The sequence below is a fragment of the Acinonyx jubatus genome, chromosome B3, assembly GCF_027475565.1.
Source record: "Acinonyx jubatus isolate Ajub_Pintada_27869175 chromosome B3, VMU_Ajub_asm_v1.0, whole genome shotgun sequence".
Taxonomy (NCBI): Eukaryota; Metazoa; Chordata; class Mammalia; order Carnivora; family Felidae; genus Acinonyx; species Acinonyx jubatus.
In genome coordinates, this window is record NC_069386.1 from 109,484,091 (window position 1) to 109,501,549 (window position 17,459).

The window sequence follows — 17,459 nt, forward strand, 5'->3', positions numbered from 1 at the left end:
CCTCTATTTCTCCCCCTCTCCTGCGTGCGTGCACTTTCTTTCTCTCTCTCTCTCTCTCTCAAAATAAATAAACATTTTTTAAAAAATAAAAAAAAGAAAAAAGTTCAAATAAACAACATTATATCACAAGGAACTAAGAAAAATAAGAAACTTAGCTAAAATTTGGTAGGGGAAGGAAGTAACAAAGAAAAATCAGAAATAAATAAAATATAGACCAGAATAAAAAATAACATAGCATTGAAAGTAATGACCATTTATTGCAAAAATAAAATTGGCAATGCTTTAACTATATTAACTAAGAATATAAAGGAGACTAAAAAGCCAAAATGAGAAATGGAAGATTAAAAAATAAAACAGATATTCATGCTCTGTCCCTCTCTGTCTCAAAAATAAATAAACATTAAAAAAAATAAAAACAGATAACTACAGAAATACATATTGTGATAATAGGTTACTATAAATAATGATATACTAACAAATCAGACAACTTACAAATAAACCCCACATATTTCCTAAAAATGCGCAAGTTACCACAATTGAATCCTGAATCTTGAATCCAAGAAATAGAAAATCTTCTTAGGCCAATAATAAGAATGAAAGTTGAATTAGGAATCAAAAGTCTCCCAGCACCTAAAAGCCCAAGACCACATGGTTTCATTGGTGAATTCTACTAAACATTAAAAAAAAACAATTAATGGCCATCTTTCTCAAAATCTTACAAATAATGGAATGGAGGGAATACATTCAGTATCATTCTTTGAGACCGGGATTACCCTGATAACAAAGCAGGATAAAAATAGTACAAGAACCAAAAAATTTAGTTTGTATGATCTAAGTATTGCTACTCTTTTGACATCCCTTTGTGTGATACATGTTTCTCCACCCTCTCACTTTCAATCTGCAGGTGTCTTTAGGTCTAAAATGAGTCTCTTGTAGGCAGCATATAGATGGGTCTTATATTTTTGTCCATTATGCCACCTTGTGTCTTTTGATTCGAATGATTAGTCCATTGACATTCAAAGTAATTATTGGTAAATATGTCATTTTATTGTCATTTTGTTACTTGTTTTGTCATTGTTGCTGGAGCTTTTCTCCAATCCTTTCTTTTCTTTGACACTTTTGGTCACTTTTTCCTACTCAGAAAGTCCCCTTTAATATTTCTTGGAAAGCTGGTTTAGTTGTCATGAACTCCTTTAGTTTTTATTTGTCTGGGAAATTCTTTATCTCTCCTTTTCTGAATGATAGACTTGCTGGAAAGAGTATTGTTGGCTGCAGATTTTTTCCATTCAGCACTTTGAGTATATCATGCATCCTTCTGGCTAGGTTTCTGTTGAGAAATCTCCAGCTAGCCTAGTGGGTTTTTCCTTGTAAGTTATGGATTTCTTTGGTCTTGCTGCTTTCAAGATTTTTTCATTATCACTGTATTTTGCAAATTTAATTAACAATATGTTTTTGGTCTAAGCCTGCTTTTGTTAATTTTTTAAAATATTTGAGAGACAGAGACAGAAACAGAGAGACAGAGCATGAGTGGAGGAGGGGCAGAGAGATAGAGGGAGACAAGAATCTGAAGCAGGGTCCAGGCTCTGAGCTGTCAGCACAGAGCCCAATGTAGGGCTTGAACCCATGAGCAATGAGATCATGACCTGAGCCGAAGTTGGATGCTTAACCCACTGAGCCACCCAGGTGCCCCTGCTTTTGTTGATTTTAATGGGCATTCTCTGTACCTCCTGGACTTAGGTGTCTGTTTTCCTTCCCCAGATTAGGGAATTTTTTTCCTGCTATTATTTCTTGAAATAAAATTTCTCTCTCTTCTTCTTCTGGGGCTCCTATAATACAAATGTTATTGTGTTTCATTTAGTCACTGAGTTCCTAAGTCTTTGTGTTGCATGATTCTTCTTTCTCTCTTTTGTTCAGCTTCATTATTTTCCAGTATTTTGTTTCTGGACTCTGCAGTTTATCATGAATTGGCTTGAATGCAAGTCTTTGGTTTGAAATTATTTTGGATATATTTCCTTCTGAGCATCTAGCTTTGACATTTTCTGCATATAAAAATGAATAAATGAATATGCATATGAAAATGCCTTTGAAACTTAGTTCTAATTCTTTATGTAATTCTTTATCAAAATCTTGATTTTAAAACTTGATTTTAATTTTGTTTTGCCTAGGATTTTAACTGTAGGTATTAAATAAATATATGCACACTTGGGTAATATTCTTGCATTTAGGTTTTCATTCAACACATATTAGTAAAGGTCTTGGCTCTGATTAGGCATGGTGCTCTAAGTCCCTGTTCTACTAGTGCATACCTTTTAATATTGGAAGTAAATAAGCCAGTAAGTGTTGTGATAGAGAATAATGGAGGATGGTGAGTGTTTTTTTAAAAAGATAAGGTGTTGTATTCTTGTAGGGTGTTGCAGCCATTCTCCTTTCTTGCTTTCAGGGCCCCAGTTTTGTTTTGAAGCCTATCCTTATGGATAAATCCTGATTAGTCTTAAGCCGTAATGGTAATCCCATTCCATTTGTCAGTGATTCATTTTGTGAGGCACAGGTGAGTCAGTCTTGGATAATCAGATATGCAGATCTTCTGGGGGAGACTTCTGTCAGTAGTTTCCTCTTCCTTAAAATGAGGCAGACTAAAGGAGATTACCAGTTGTTCTTTGGTAATGTACCATAAATAACTACATGTAGCTGGGTTTGAGGCAGCTAACTTGTTCATGAAGAGTGCTAGCCTAAGGACAGAGGCTGACATGCCCGAGGGGTTTATTTAGTTTATTTAGTCTCTCCAAAAATTGATTTTTGAGAGACTAAATAAACTTTTTATCTACTGAGAAATTAAAATTTCCTTATCTTTAAAGCTACTTTGAATTAGATTTTCTCTCCTTTATGGTAATATGTTGTAATTGATACAGGTTCTCAGGAACTGTCTCTGAAAAGAGGTGACATTTATTTAAGTAGAGATCTGAATTACAAGAATGAACCAAAGGAATTGCAGTCCAGGTAGAAGGAATAGCAAGAACAAAGGTCCCATGATAGATAAGAAGTTGGCGTAAGGGTAGTATACCTAGTTTCTATTGACCATGGGAAGGATAATAGTAACTGATACTTATAAATTGCATTGCAGTTTACAAATCTCCTGTACATACATTATTTCATGTGATCTTTACGGTGAAAATATTTACCAACCATTTTATAGTTGGGTAAACTGCCCATATATTTATAGCTAGTCATTAAAGAAACCAATCAAATAAATATTGTGTAGTACTGGCTAATCAGACAAAATGGTAAGGGTATACATTCTATTTGAATTTTTTATATTACCGCTTTTTAGCAGTTTTAATTTATTCAGGGCCAAAAGTACAGATGCCAAGGCCAGATTTCTGGACCTGTTTGAATAGTACAAATTAATTGCATCAGTAAACACAACCTGGTGTGTTATCTTGAGTTAAGGTGAGTGAGATACTCCTGATAGAGACCTCATAAATGTGATTATTTGTTTGCACTTCATAATGAGGAAGATTAATTTCTAAGATATTGGCTGGTTTCAGTGAATTTAAATAGAGTATTTTGTGCTTATGTATTCAGGATGCCTAGCATTTTAAATTCATATGTGCAATATACTGTGACCTTACTGATAAGCAGTGTGAAAGTTTGATAGATGACTCTGTAAGTAATGAATTAAAATTGAATTTTATAGTCTTAGTAGGGGCTATATGAAAATTTCCTTTTCTGTCCTTCCTTCCCCTTCCCTGCTTTCCCCTCCCCTGCTTTCCCCTCCCTGGCATCCTTACCTCCCTTTTTCCACTTTCTTCCTCCCTCCCTTTATTTTACATTTCAGTTTATTTGGTTTTACCAAGTGCTTTAACATAAATAAAAGTTGATTTCAACTAACATTAAAAGGTCATTTTAATTTATGATACTATTTTTACTTGTTTTTTTCTACTTTTTTAAATTAATAAACACATAATTTTATAAACTGCACTTTTTCCATATATGGAGGCTAGACAGTAAGAAATATTTTAAATAAATTCTCTAACAGTACTTAATTTGAAAATGAATACAGATCAAATGAGAAGACATTTAAAGCGTTGCGTGTTTGGTAACTAGGATTGAATTGAACTCTGTATGTATAGGGGCTTTTTAAATATTTGTACTTTATAATAGATAACTAGCTTTTCTCTAAAAGTTTTATTTATGTTTCCCTTTATCAACATGATGCCTTTAAAATGTAATAGGTATATTAACCCCTGCTACATTATGGTAATCATTAATTAAATCTGTTTAAATTTGTTGAATAAATTATTTTACTTTTCTGTTGTAGTTTTCAGTTTTTTACAGTGAATTACTTCAAGAAACAGTCTGTAGTAATAATTTGGTTTTTACTCTTTCCAGGAAGAAAGTAAATTCTTCTAAAGATGATAACCCTCTGAACTATATATTTTATAATAATAATAACTAGTATGTATTTTAATTTAGGGAATCATTATTTTGAATATTTGTGATTATTTCTTTTGTTTTGAGAAAGGGTTAGACTACTAAAAAGATTCAACACAATTTCTCTATGGTTTGTTAATTGTATTACTAGTGATTTGAATCGGTATTTACAGTTTTTGAAATGTATGAGAAATACAATCTTCACGTTACAGTTGGATTGAATTGATTATATCAATAGAATAATTACCTTTGAAATTTTTTATTCAGGAAAGAATGTACAGTGATTTTGCTGAAAAAAAAATATTTCATTGATATCCAAGATGCAAGCACATAATTTAGCCATTTAGTGAATTAGCAGTCTTCGGTTATTGACCTTTGCAATTACATTCACAAATTGGAGACTGTTTAAACTTTCTCTTAAAATGTTTTTCAACTTTATTGAAGCATAATTTGCATCAAGTAAATGTACCCATATCAAGTGTACAGTTAGATGTTTTTTCTCAAATTTGTAACTTCATGTACCTGTCATTCCCCTTTTTCGTCAGTCAGAGCTTGCTCCTTGGCACTATGTATTAGTTTCTTTGTTCTAATATTTCATATTAATGTGTACTTTTTTTGTCCCTGGTATCGTTTGCCAGGCATGTTATTGAGATTCATCCATGTTGTTGTGTATATTAGTAGTTTGTTTCTTTTTACTGAATACTATTCTATTCTATGAATGTGTCACAATTTGTTTATCCATTCATGTGTTGTAAGATACTTGAATTTTTTCAAAATTTTGGCTCTTATAATAAAGTAGCTGTGAACATTCTTGTTCAAGACTTTGCGTAGGTCTTTGTTTCCCTTTAAGAGTGGAATTGTTGAGTTATATGGCAAAATATATTTAGCTTTTCATGAAGCTAATTTTTTTTTTCTTTTCTAGAAAAACTTACATAAAATTCCTGTTACATCTTCTGTACATATGTCTGGTAGAATTCACAAATAAAGCCAAATGGGCCTGGTGTCTTCTTTTTGGGAAGGTTTATAAATATATATTCAACATCTTTAATAGTTATGAGGCTATACAGCTATTCAGATTGTTAATTTTTGATTGAGCTTTGTTTTTGTTTCTTTTAAGAAATTTATGCCTTTCTTCTTAGGCTCCACACCTAGTGTGGAGGCTGCTTATAAAAATAAAGGAACGAAGTTTGCCAGTTTCAGGTCTGGCTTTGTATTTGTTGACACAAAGTTGCTTACCATATTCTCTTATCTTTTTGTAGCATCTGTAGTAATGCTCCCTCTTCTGTTCCTAATATTGGCAACTTATGTCTTATTTTTCTCTCTCCCCTTGATTAGTTCAGCTGAAATACTGTTAATTTTATAGGTCTTTTCAAGGAACTTGTATCCATTTTTTTCCTAATGCTTATCTGTTTTATATTTCATGGGTAGGGTTTACATTTTGAACCTTTTTACCTATTTCACCAAACTTTCAAATATTGTAATACTTCTTGAAGGATAATGTAGGAACTTCAATACTGTATCTTTCCTTTTTCTTCCTGTCATCCTTTATTATTATTGTCATACATTTTATGACATTGTTATATGTCCCATGATACTTTGTCATAAAAGAATCATTTATTTTAAAATAAGTTAATATGAGGAAGTTTCAATTATACTTACCATACATTTAATATGTCTGTTTAAATCCATTGTTTATGTTCACATATCCAATTACAATCATCCTGAAAAACATCCTTTTACATATATCTTGTAATACATATCTGCCACCTACAAGTTCTTTCAGCTTTTGATTTTTGAAGATGTACTTGTTTTGCCTTTATTTTAAAAAAGAAACTTTTATTTTGGAATAATTTTAGAATTACAGGAAGTTTGTGAAGAAAGTACAGAAGTTTCCATATATTCCTTGCCCATGTTTCCCTAATGTTAATATCTTACATAGCTTTGGTAAATTGTCAAACTAATAAATTAACAGTGGTGCAATGTTATTAATTAAACTACAAGTCATATTTGGGGCAGTGTCCCTTTCTCTTCTAAGATCTAATCCAGGATACCATGTTGCATTTACTCATTATGTCTCCTTGGTCTTTTCAAATCTTTTGACAGTTTCTTAGTTGTTTCATGATTTCTATGACCTTGATAGTTTTGAAGAGTATGTATGGGTCAGGTGTCTTGTTGAATGATCCTCTGGCATTTTTCTCATTATTAGAATGAAGGTATGGGTTTGCAGATGCATACTACAGAGATGATGTGCCCTTCTTCAGTACCCTTTAGAATTGTTCCATCACTGTAAAAATTTCCCCTGTGGCCCCTTTGTAATCAGCCTCTCCTTGCATCTTGAATCTCCTTCCATTTTATTGCTGAGTAATATTCCTTGGTTTTATCAGAGTTAAATTCATTCACCTGTTGAAGGCCATCTCAATTTTTTCCAGATTTTTTCTATTATATATAAAGCTACTGTAAACATTTGAGTATTAGATTTTGTGAGAACATAAGCTTTTATACCTCTTGAGTTGATATCTAGGAGTGGCAATCTGGGGTAAGTGTAGTTTTAACTTTGAATCCTAAAACTACTGTAAGAAAACATAGGAGAAAATATATGTGACCTTGGATTTGGGATTGAACTTTTATATATAATATCAAAACCACAATTAGAAAAGAATAAATTGTATTTCATCAAAAACCTTAAAATTTTTGTTGTATGTAAGACATTCTTAAGAGAATGAAAAGGTAAGTTACAGACTGGGAGAAAATACTTGAAAAGTCACATACCTGATAAAAGTATTTGTATCTAGACTATATAAATGACTCTTAAATCTCAACAGTCAACAGTCTAATATACAAATGGCAAAAAGATCACAATAGACATTTCACCAAAGAGGATATATGGATGGCAAATAAACACATGAAAACATAATCACATTTCTTAACGTCATTTGTTATTAGGGAAACTGGATGCAAATTGAAACCATACCAAGATACCACCACACAATATTAGAATTGCTTTAAAAAATTGAGAGTCCCAAATGCTGGGAAGATTGTGGAGTAACAGGAACTCTCATTCATTGCTGGGGATAAGTCAGAATGAGCAGCTACTTTGGAGTACAGTTTGGCTCCTCCTCCTCCTCCTCCTCCTCCCCCCCCCTCGTCCTCCTCGTCGTCGTCCTCCTCCTCCCCCTCCCCCTCCCCCTCCCCCTTCTCCTTCTAACACACATTTTCCTTATGACACAACAGTCCCATTCTAGGGTATTTTCCCAAGTTAAGTGAAACCTTAAGTTCACAGAAAACTGCTTTTATCTTTGAAAATATTTTCACTACATAACAAAGTGTAGTTTTGCCATTTTTTTTATTTTAGCACTTTTTTTGGTCTGATAAACATTTTATTTATTTATTTATTTTTTTTCAATATATGAAATTTATTGTCAAATTGGTTTCCATACAACACCCAGTGCTCATCCCAAAAGGTGCCCTCCTCAATACCCATCACCCACCCATCCCTCCCTCCCACCCCCCTATTTTAGCACTTATAAAAGATGTTCGATTGTCCACTAATTTGTACTTTTTTCTAAGAAGCCCCCTGAAATTCTTTTTACCATGTTTGCATTTTTCTCTGTAATTATTTTTCCCTTCTAAATTATGATTTTATTTGTATTGTAAAATACATTGGAAATTCTGCATATGCCTATGACTAAGCTTATTTTCAGTGTACATTACTTTAAGTTGGATGACAGATTTTGTTCTGAGAAATCCTTTTCCAAGCTGAGTGCCAAAATGGGGAAATGCTGGTAGATTCCTGACCCTGAAGGTAATGATGTAAATTGCTTTCTTGCAGTGATGATGGATGACTTTTATTTGAGTTTTATACCCAAAAGTTTTCAGTTCATGATGATACAGCTCTGGTGCTAGCTGTGCAGCACCATAATATCTAACCTAGGGTTAGTGCTATAAATTGGCAGCTTTAAATTTTTCTTTTTTATCAAATCTCCTTCAGATTTTTTTTCTGAATATTTTTCTCTTTGGATAATTTTTAAAAATTAACATATAACATTATATTAATTTCAGGTGTACAATATCATGATTTGATATTTGTATATATTATGAAACGATCACCACAATAAGTCTAGTTAACATTTGTCACCATACAGTTGTTAAATTGTCTTTTCCTTGTGATGATATTTTTTATTACACTGTTTTCAAATCCACTGAACTTCTCTGTAGCATCTAATCTGCTCTTTAATCTTTTCCAAGACAATTTTTAAACATTTGATTTTTTTCTTTAGTTATAGAAGTTGCATTTTTTTGTTGTGGTTTTTATTTCTTTTCCAGTTTTCAAATTTAAATCCTGGCATATATTTTTAGTAATTGTTTTAGTTTTCTTGTATGCTATCATCAGCTCTTAGGGGTTTGTTTTAAACTGACTTTCTTCGGAGTCACATTTTCCTCCTTATTGGCATCATGCTAAAAGCACAGTTTTATGGGGGTAAAAGTAATTCATAATTTATTAAGCCATATTTCTGTTAATGGGCAGTTATATTTTTTTCCAGCATGGAAATATTGGAAAAATGTTGTAAATGCATTTTGTTCATGTGTTAAAATTCCTGTAGTGGAATTTCTCATCAAAGGGCATGTTCATGTAAATACTGGATATATGATGCCATATTTCCCTTTGCACAATGTATAAGTGTATACATACTTATATTAGTTAAATAAGTACCGATTGATTTTTGAGTTTAGAACACCACCCTCTTACAAACATGGTTCATAGCAGAACAAGTCTTTGTTCTGACCCTTAGTCAGTTAGTTCTGTAGCATATTTTCATGTGCTCATCTTTTGGCCTTAGCCATAAAGTGAAGCCTCTTGAATGTAATTCTTGGAAACATCTGCACATAGTCATATGCTAAAGGAAGTGGCTATTGGTCATTTTCATATTTGTTAGAGATAAGAATAGTCCATTTGACATTGTTATGAATGGTACTGCATTTTTTGTTATTTTTAACAGAATGATTAAACTAGTTCTTTTAGAAATGTATTAGGTGGTATAGTCCATATTCAGTTTCTCACTGTATCACTCAATATGTTGGTTGCTGCAAGAAGAGGCTTTTATGAGGTTGTTTCTGTTCAATTATTTTCCTTTGCAATTAGAATGCATTAGAATATTACCTCTTGAGGGCAGAGACTTTAGTCTGTCTTGTTCACTGCTACAATCCACTGCCTAGGACAGTGTCTTTTATATGATAGGGACTTATTAAGTATTTTTTGAGTGAATGAGTGATCGAATTACGGTGTTTTATACAGATAAAGTACCTGGTAGATTTGTTCCACGTGTTCTCTATTACAAATGATGATAAGAACCATACTATATATTTTAAAATAAATAGAGCTTAGTATATAAATAACTATACTGAGTGAAGTAACTTATTAGAAGGTAAACTACTAACTGGTGGCAGAGGAGAGTTCGTTTCAGAAATGGTCACCATAATGAACAAAGACCTTTGCTCATACCATTTCTCTAATCTCAAATGTGCTCCCTTCTCTGTTGCAACTGTGAAACTTCCCGTCTTTTCAAGATACTAAATTATCTCCTATCTCAGAAAGCCCAAAGATATCTAAATTAGATATCTTATGTTCATCCTTTCTGTTTCATATTTTGAATTACACTTTTTAAAAAATTTTGTCTCCACTATCGGATTTTTCATACTTATTTTTATTTTCTAAATTATTTGTTGCTCTGGAAGAGTCCTGGCTGATACTTAATGAGATGATGGAAGTGTTCCAAATCTGTACCATTCACAGTGGTAGCCATAGGCACAAGTGGCTATTGAACGATTGAATTATGACTGAGGATACATTTATAATTTTAATTCTAATTAAAAAAATTTTTTTAATGTTTTATTTATTTTTGAGAGAGAGAACACTGAGCAGGGGAGGGACAGAGAGAGAGGAGGATAGAGATCTAAAGTGGGCTTTGCGTTGACAGCAGTGAGCCTGATGTGGGTCTCGAACTCACGAACCTGTGAGATCATGACTTGAGCTGAAGTCTGCAGCTCAACCGACTGAACCACCCAGGCTTTCCATTCTAATTTAAATAATTGCATGTGGCTAGTGACAATTGAAGCAGACAGTGCAGCTCTAGGGCTTATAATATACATTTTTAAGTTCTCAGTCTAATATATAGTGAGAACTTTACTACAGTGCACTCCCATTTCCTCCCTCCTCTCCTTTTGTGTTTTGTCATCATATATTCTACAGATTTGTAAACCTAGTGATACATTATTGCCATTTGTGAATTAGCTATTTATTGTTATTAAGTTAAGGGAAAATATGTCGTTATTTTCTTTAGATTTTACCATTTTTGGTGCTATTTTTTTCTTTGTGTAGATCCATATTTCTACATAGTATCCTCCTCCTCCTACTTGAAAGACTTCATTTAACTTTTTATATGTAGTGCGGTTTTGCTGGCACAGAGTATTTTTCAGCACCCTCTCCCCCCTTTTCTTCTCCTGGAAACAACTAACTTTTGGGAGATATTTTCACTGGTTGTAAGTTGACCTTCTCCCCACTCCCATTCTCCCCACCCAGTATTTTTTTTTTTTAATGTTTTTAACGTTTATTTATTTTTGAGAGAGAGAGAGAGAGAGAGAGAGAGAGAGACAGAGACAGAGACAGAGTGTGAGCTGGGGAGGGGCAGAGAGAGGGAGAGACAGAATCTGAAGCAGGCTCTAGGCTCTGAGCTGTCAGCACAGAGCCCGATGCGGGACTCGAACTAATTAGCTGTGAGATCATGACCTGACCCGAAGTCAGACTCTTAACCAACTGAGCCACCCAGGCGCCCCTCCCTACCCAGTATTTTAAAGAAGTTGCTCCATTGTCTTCTGGTTGACATTATTTTTCATAAGAAGTATGTTCTTATTCTTTGTTTATTTGTATGTTAAGTTTTTTCCCTAGCTACCTGCAAGATTTTCTATCTTTGTTTTTCAGCAGCTTTGCCTACCTTTTAAATTTATCCTTCCAGCAGTTTTCTTCATTTCTTAGATTTGTGGTTTATCATTCATTCATTTTAGAAAATTCTCAGCTAACATCTTTTAAAATGTATTTTTTGCCTCATTTTTTATCCTCTCTGCAGCTCCAGTTAACGTATGTTTCAGATCATCCTCCCACAGCTTTTGAGTTCCTTTTTTTCCCAGTCTTTTTTTCCTCTTCGGGTTTTATTTTGTATAATATCTGTGACCTCTTGTCATGTTCACTGATTCGTTTTCACTTTTGTCCAGTTTTCTTATAGGCCTGTTTAAGGTCCTCTGATATTTTATTTTTGTTTATTTGGTATTTCAACTGCTGAATCCATTAGTTCATGTATGTTGTCCACATTTATCACAGATTTTTTAATGTTTAGTTATAATTATTCTAAATTTTCTGTCTGGTAGTTCTAACATCTAGTTCATTTATGATTCTGGTTCTGGTGTTTGCTTTATCTCTTGAAAATGGTTTGTTACATCTTGCTTTTTTTTTTTTTTTTTTTTTTATGTCTCATGATTTATGTTGCATGCCAGACATTTTAAGGACAGAGCAGTAAAGACTGAGGTGAATGGTTATGCCCAGAAATGGGCACGTTTCTTCTTTGAGGCTGTTTGTTTATGTATGGATGGGGATGGGGTCATTCCAGTCAGTGATTGAATTGTTGTTTTTGCAGTTGTTCCCTTCACTGGATCAGAGACTTAAAACTCTTGCGGTAGTCGAATGCTGCTACCTCATTCTTGGTGTGGGGCCTTGGAGTGCCAAGATTGTTTGCTCAATATTCTAGTACATCCTTAGCCTTTAGCATGTCATTGGATGCCTGCATCACAAGATGATCTCTCTCAGTGTTCTTTGTAATTTTTGATTAGTTGTTGGAGAGTGTGAACTTTATATTGTTGACTGTATTTTGTTGTCTTTCTTGAAAGAATTTGATAGACATTTAATTTACTTTTGGATCACCTTGGTCCTTCTGTAGCTTGTTTTTAAGTTTTGTTACAGCTTTTGTCAGCCTAATCTTTATTCTATGGCTGGAGTCATTAAACTTTTGACTCATGAGCTAAAGCTGGTCGACAGAGTGTTTTTGTATAGCTTTTGAGCTAAAATTGGATTTTACATTCTTAAAGGGCTATAAAGAAATAAAAAATAAAAACAAAAATATATGGTAGAGACTGTATGTGTTGCACATAGCTTGTGATATTTATTATCTTGTTCTTTAGAGACAATTTTCTGATCCCTACTCTACGGCTTACTTAACTTTAACTTCTAAGATGTTTTATTTCTTGGCTTTCTGCTGAATGCCCTAGATTTTCTATGTGGCATTTTCATTTTATGTGGGTGGGACTCCTAGGTTTTCCCCTTTATACGATCTCTGAGAGATGTTCATTTTTCATTTACCTAGTATTTAATTTTTCTTTCCTTGATAATTGTTCTTTGCCAGCCTTGTGAGACTTCTGCATGTAGAGCCTAGTATCTAGCCAAAGACTAAAGGATCACTTATGCCGATTTTTGGATCCTTTTCTCTGGGCAACTCCCTCCTCTTTGATATACTGACTTGTAGACCCTCTCCCCTTAAACTTTTAAACTGTAGTCTCTATCTTATCACCTCAGGAAGATAGCTGTGCTTTGCCTGGGTTCTCCCCTTTTGTGGGGTGTTCAGTAAATTTTAGGCAGAAAGCTGGAGTAATTATAGGGCTTACCTTTGATTGTTAATCTCATCTCAGGCATCACATTCTTGCCTGACCATTGCCCAATCTCTGAAAACAGTTTTTCTGAATATTTAGGTTTTCTAGTTGTTTACGTGTGAGGGCAAATCTAGTACTAGTTATTCTGACATGGTTGGAAGTGGAACTCTGTTTAGCAAACATTAAGAAAAATGGCCTTTACACTTTTAGTATGGTATAAAATTAAGCTGTAAATTGAGTTTAACTTTTATGGTATTTGTAAGATGTGTTAGCAGGATATATAAGAAGATGTGATTAAGATTCAATTGTGTCTGGTATCTGGAATGCCTACTCTGTGCCTTAGACTTTGTACAACTTGCTGTGAACAGAAAGAATAACACATGAACTGAAGACCAGGCATTCAGCCCCAGTAGGAAGTTGGCGTGTATATTAATTATCTATTGTTACATAACAAATTGCCCTAAGACTGAGTGGTTTAAAACAGTTATTATCTGCTGGCCAAGAATCTGGGCATGGCTTAGCTAGATCATCTGGCTTATGGTCTTTCAAAAGCCTGAAATCAAAATGTGAACCAAGCTGTAGTCACATCAAAGTTTGACAGGTGCAGGATCCATTTCCAGGCTTACTCATGTGGTTGTTGGCAGATTCAGTTCCATTCCACATGGGCCTTTTCAAATGGCAGCATCAAAGTAAACAAGAAGAGAGAATGTGAGCAAAAAAGAAATATCAGTGTTTTGTAAACTTATCTCAGAAGTGAAATCATATCACTTTGCTGTATTCTAAGAAGCAAGTCACTAGGTCCAGCCCACATTCAGGAGGTGGAGATTACACAGGGCATGAGTACAGGACACCGGGATCATTGGCAGCTATTTTAGAAACTGCCTATGATAATATATGGTATATAAATTATACAAAATATTATAAATGAGTCTAAAATAATGTAACAGCATTAACATATGTAGCATAAGAAAAATTCACTAGTGATATGCTAACTGCTTCCCAAGATTATTTTGTCTACGCCTCTTTTAGTATTCTGTGGGAGAGGTAGTATGTATTATATCCATTTTACAGAAAAAGAAATTGAACGTCAGTAAGGTTACCTAGCTGTGATATAGCAGAACAACACTCTAGTCTAGGCTTTGCCTATTCTAGTACCCATATTTTTAATCTCCATATCGTATCAGCATTAAAATAGTATTACCTTTTATTGAGCACCTCTTATGGGCCCAGCATTATAGTAAGTGCATTATATATTAACGCCATCTAAGCCTCAGAGCAACTTTATTAAAGCTCTCAGTTTACTGATTATATACTTTAGCTTTCAGATTCAAGAAATTACTTTGAAAAATTACATATATATTTTTTGTTTCAGAGACATTAAGCAAATGTAACCCAAAGAATCTCTGTAAATACAAAAAAAAAATCATTTAAATACGCATTACCTTAAAAAAAAAAGTGGTATTCACTAATTAAATAAATTTGTGTAAGGAAGCCTGACACATTTCAATCCACTTAATATCCTGAAAAAAAATATATATATATATATTCTGCAGATGAAAGGTGGTATGTGAATCTCAAATAAGAATGAATTAATAAATACTTAACCCACTCCTAGAAGAAATCTTAACAAACACTACTATACAAATTTTAGTCAGAAATTAGCTCATGTAGTTAATGTTGAAATCTTTCTTACTAATAAATTTGAAATATTTTCACTAATTTTGAGAAAATTATTTTCTCATGTTTGAAAGGTAACCATAAGTTGATGTTATGGCCTTTTAGACCAATATATTGTAATTTTTTAAATATTTATTTATTTTTGAGAGAAAGAGAGACAGATACACGTGTAAGCAGGGGAGGGGCAGAGAGAGAGGGAGACACAGAATCCAACGCAGGCTCCAGGCTCTGAGCTGTCAGCACAGAGCCCAACGCAGGGCTCGAGCTCACAGACCGCAAGATCATGACCTGAGCCGAAGTTGGACGCTTGACTGAGCCACCCAGGTGCCCCATAGACCAATATATTTTAAATATTTGAGGGTGTCTTGTGAGACATGTGTTGATAATAATAAATCCTAAAGCTTATGGATGTCTTTTATTTTTGAACTGTTTTCCTCATAATAGCACTGTCTTACTTTCTACATTCAGATTTGCTTTCTTAAGTGGAGTATAAAATGACACTTGAGGCTAAGGTGCATGAATTGTGTAATATATCATACTACCATATGTCATGTATGATATCCTTCACTCATTCACTTATTTACTCAAAAATTTTATTAGTACTTACTAAGGGTCAAATACTGCTCTAAGTACTTAGGATACATCAGTGAACAAAATGGAGAAATATCATGGAGTTTACATTTTAACAGACATACTTCATAGTTTAAACAATAGGCAGTAAACACAGTAAGGAAGCAGGCATTCATTATGGAAAGGGTAAAAAATTCTATACCAACTTTTAAACCATGCTAAGGAAAATTACATAGAAAACTACTTGATGTTCAGCTTGGCTTGTTTTTTCTGATTTCATGTTTAAATACTAGCCAAGAACAATAAAATTGGGAAGCATTCTCTTCCAAAAACAGAATGCAGGGGTGCCTGGATGGCTGTGTCAGTTAAGCATCCAGCTTTTGATTTTGGCTCAGATCATGATCTTATGGTTCCTGAGATTGAGCCCTGCATCAGGCTCTGGGTTGACATAATGGAGCCTGCTTGGGATTCCCTCTCCCTCTCTCTCTGCCTCTCCCCCACTCACGCTTACATGCTTGTGCGCTCTCTCAAAATAAATAAATAAACTTAAAAGAAAAGTGCAAATGATGCTATTAAGAAAATGACCATCTTTTGCTCCTACAACAATTTTTTTAAAAATGCTTTTATTTATTTTTGAGAGAGAGAGACAGAGCATGAGTAGGGGAGGGGCAGAGAGAGACACACAGAATCTGAAGAAGGCTCCAGGCTCTGAGATGTCAGCATGGAGCCTAACATGGGGCTCGAACCCACGAACTGTGAGATCATGACCTGATCTGAAGTCGGATGCTTAACCAACTGAGCCACCCAGGTGCCCCATCTCCTAAAACAATTTTTAATGAGTTTTTACAACTTCTGTGATGTCAATATTACTACGTTGTGAAATGTAACTTAATATTTTGGTTATTTTTGATGATGGTTTATAAGAATTTAAGGTATTTTATGTAACAAGATTTATGTTTCTGTAGACTTCTGTTTCTATTTGAGTTATTATAGTTTTGCTGGCTTTGAAAAATTATAATTTTTAATTGTAATTTTAATATAATGTTACAGCACATCTTTTTATTGTTATTTAAATGATGTCTTTAGAAAGCTATCTTTTGTTTATCACAGTTATGTTTCTAAGTTAACTTTTGCTATGAAGGGAAAGATTAAAAAAATTAATATCTTATTGGTATAGTTTGGAATTAACTAGACTATATTATGGATTCAGCATATGGTATAACAACAATTTACAATGTTGCATATATTGTCACCCACAATATTATTAACTCAGATTTAATAGCTTCTTTTGTTGACTTACTGAATTAAATCCATACCTTAAACCATCAGTGGATTCATTTTTTAATTTGCTTTTTAACTAGGAAACTCTGAATACCTGTATTTTTCTATATAGCATGAAAAGTAGGCATCATATGACTGATCTTTGATCTGCCTATAATTTTTTTCTTGGGGAAAAAACTGTTTTGTTTCTAAAGGGGATTCTAAGCCAGATGATAAAGTGACAAATGAAACCCACAGCCTAGCCTGAGAAAGTATGTGCACTTATAATTAAGATGCAACAGTGACTAAGATATAATTGGTATAGGCTTATGTTGCAATTATTGGTATTTTTTAATAAATTGAGGAACAGATAATCTAGCCTAATCTTTATGAGCCTTTGCTTGTGATATATGGAGTGGTTACCTGCTGCTTAATGGCTGTGATAACCTTTGCTTATTAGCTAACATACACATCACTTTTAGAATTTATCAGTGACACTCTGCCTGTCACCTGCAGGGTTAAGTAGTATAAAGGCAGTTGAGTAGTGAGATGGAGGGGGATGGAGTCAAGATTTTACAGGAATGAATTCACTCATACAGAGAACATGTTTCTGTTTGAGTTAATGGAAACATTAGACCAAAATATGTAGTTGAATACATTTTGTTTGGTTTTGATTGCTTATTCAAAGCTACAGTTTTTTGATCTCCATATATGATCTATTGACAATGGTGTATGAAGGAAAAGTGATGATGGCACTTAGAGGACTTTTAAGCTTAGAGCTAATTAATTAATCTGGTAGAGCCCTAGTATATACACATAGTTGATTTAAT

The 17,459-nt window shown here is 33.7% G+C and overlaps 1 protein-coding gene across 16 annotated transcripts in view; it reads left to right on the forward strand.

Moving 5' to 3' along the window:
• FUT8 (fucosyltransferase 8) overlaps positions 1-17,459 on the forward strand; it is a 306,694-nt gene that overhangs the window by 132,144 nt on the left and 157,091 nt on the right. The window lies entirely within an intron of this gene.